Raw genomic sequence first — 3,405 nt, forward strand, 5'->3', positions numbered from 1 at the left:
ACCATAATAAAAAGACACTTTTTTTAAATTCATAAGTATTCCATGTTTTAAAGGTTTCCAAGGTTTTAAATATAAAATAATCGATTTTTTCCAGAAAACTGTATAATATAATATGGGTCATTCCATTTGAAAAAAGTTCTTCGTCTTATAAGATTGTCAAAAGTAGGTTTCGATATTTCCGGCTCTGAATAACATGACATGAAGCGTCCGTGCGCGGGGGACACAATCTGCACACCCAGTATCATCATCATAAGGTCGTCAGTCCTAAGACTGGTTGGACACGTACCTCCACTCTTCTATCCTAAACTAATCTTCGCATTTTCCTAAAACTAGAACAACCCACATCCTTAACTATTTGCGAACAGTAATCTAATCTAAGTCTACCTCTACCCCTCCTAACACCCGTTTCTGCCTCTAATATGCCTCTGACTAGACCTTCATGCCTGAGTAGGCCTACCTATCTCAACTATTTCTTATTGACTTCCGTAGAGTCCTCTGTTCTCTTACTCTTTCTAACACCTCTTCATTTCTAACCTTCTCTATCCACGATATCCTCATCATTCGCCTGTAACACCACATTTCGAACGCTTTTAACCCTTTCTTTTCCGCCGCGTCCACTGCCCATGTTTCTCACCCGTACCCGTACAGCGCCACGTTCCAAACATACACCTTTAACAATCTTTTTCGAATTTCTAAATTAACCTTTCGCGAGCATAGAAGTGACTTTCCGCCCTGACTTATCTGACTTCCTAGATACCTAAAATCAGCCACTTCTTCTAATTTTTCGTCTCCTATCCTCCTATTAGATCTTTCCCTACTTTTTCTTCCCTTGCATACCAGTATTTTCGTTTTACTTTTATTTATTTTCATACAGTACTGTTTTGTCAGTACCGCATGCATTTTATTTATAACTATTTCTAACTCGTCGGGATGGTATATCCAGGTTAATTTCTCCAGGGTACTTAATAAAGAATTTGATCCTAAAAATTTTGATAAGAATCGAAACGGAATCCAAAACGTTCTAAACAAATACTCGACTTTTTAAAATACATAATTCAATTTAAGCAAAGAAGAGTTTGCTTTTCAAAGACTTTACGAAAACATTTACTCTATTAATAGGGGGAAATTTTAAAGAACTTAAAATGTGTTAATTGGATGTATTTCAAAAATCATACTGTTCGACACATTCTTTGGTAGATATTCTCAAGAATGTTCGAGGGGATACTGTATACTTCATTTACTTTATGTAGCGATGTGCCCCGTCCAATGTCTTGGATGCACGCTGGCAAAATTGTAGGCAGGGAGAAAAAAGCTCATTATACTCTCGACTCTTGTTCATTAAACATACTTTTTCATACAGTACCTGCCAAAAGTTTTCTTCAATCATGAATAGTAATGCGAGTCGAAAACAAGCGTTAAAGCATTTAATATGTCTTCAAATATAAATAAACATCTCGTTTATATTTTCAGTAGTAATTGGTACCAATAACAGCACATTTGAGCAATGCAATTGTAGTGGATAAAATGGTTAATTTTTCGGTGCAGTACTGTACGGATTCTACGCTCCTCACCAGTTAAGAGTTTGGCCGAGAGTTGTCTCCTTCCTTTCCTGGCCTAGTGCTGTTCTTTTCTACCTTGCGCCGGTCAAACTGAAGGTCACATCGGTACAGAAGCTAAACGAAGTATACCTTTAATTAAGTAGATATAGTTTTCTTTTTTTCGATTTTTTGCAACTGTTCAGTGAAAAGTTCACGTGTTTTTGTAAACCGCCTCTGATTTTTTAAGACTAAATAGATGAATTAGAAAAGGCCTATCCGGACTATGAATCAGTGAAATGAATATCTAGTTTATCCGATTGCAAATTAACATGTAGAGGCATTTCAAAATATCCTAGGTTGCGTCAAACGCGAAAGGCGGACCTTTTTACATTTAATTGTACACTTCAAGATCATTAACATGACTGTTAACTGTAAACGATGATGCCCAGTTCGCCAATGTTTTGAGTTAGAAGCACGAGAATTGGCAATCAATAAACAGACCTTTTGTCATTGCGCAGGCCAAAATCTTGGCTCACGAGATTTTAAACTACCTCTACCCTGAATAAAGAGATTCAAAATTTCTCAATTAATATCGGTATGTTACTACTCTTAGCACGTTATCTTCTTCCTGTTAGTTAATTTTATTATTTAAACCAAAGTCCTGAAAATTTCTATGGCGATCTGTTGTTTTATAGTATATACTTTATATTTGTTTTCGACAAACACATACAGAATTTTAATATACGTAGTACATATATATACACTTAGCAAATTTAAAAATACTATTCGATATATTGGATTTTTTCAATATAAGATGTCCCTCAAACAACCGCCTCAGATTGCGAAACACAAATAGTGGCTTTTAAATAATAAGCAGGTAGATGGTTTGTTTCTCATTTTTTTTATTTCTCTTCAATTTGCGTTACACGTGAAAATTAATTACAGATAAAATAAAAAACTATAAGAATTTTTAATTTTAAACAGAATTTCATTTATTCTCGCATCATCTTTATGAATAGTTTCAAATCATAATAATTTATTTGTTCAATTCGTCAGCGATTCTTGAGTTAATACCTCATTTAAGTTGATTAAATATAAAATTAATATTTTCTACCAGATTTTAATAAATACCATCAGGACCTATTGGGCCGGGGACCCGTGGAATTTTACCCGTTTCGCCACCCTATTGTTACGCCACTAATTAATTACATCGGAATTGAATTTAAGTACTGAATCTAAAAAAATAAATTACGTTTTGTAAAAGTTACTTAATTTTTTAAGAAACGCAACTAAAACAGTATTATAAACCACTATATTTTACATGTGTTGCTAACGAAATTCTGTTTTGTTAATAATGTATCCATATATTATACTAACTGATAATTAGGTATTGAAAAAGACATATTAAGGTAACGAATAAAGACCAAATGACCATAATTTTTAAAATTATTGACGTACATTTTTATGATTGAATATTAAAAGTATCATGTGAATAAAATATATTCTCATAGTCTATTATTTCTTTTTTAAGTAAAACAATTACTTAAACTTCTATCCCTGTATATATGTACATATCAGGAGTTTAAAAAGTATTTCATAAAAAATAATGAAATAGATTCTTTGGAGGAAATACATAAACCTAAGTCGACATAATTTTTTAAACTTCCTAGAATGTATTATTCTTTATTAAAAACAAGGCAATATACGATAATACTAAATTTCATAGCATTAAAATCATTAACTTTATGAATCAATTTGCCAGAATCTAATTAAACTTCAAACCGGTTCAAATATTAAATCTCTAAGAAAACTAACAAATTTTTTGCTTAAACAAAAAAAAGCCAGAAAATACTACAAATGGCGCAGT

This window comes from Agrilus planipennis, unplaced genomic scaffold (assembly GCF_000699045.2).
Source record: "Agrilus planipennis isolate EAB-ADULT unplaced genomic scaffold, Apla_2.0 scaffold388, whole genome shotgun sequence".
NCBI classification, from domain to species: Eukaryota; Metazoa; Arthropoda; class Insecta; order Coleoptera; family Buprestidae; genus Agrilus; species Agrilus planipennis.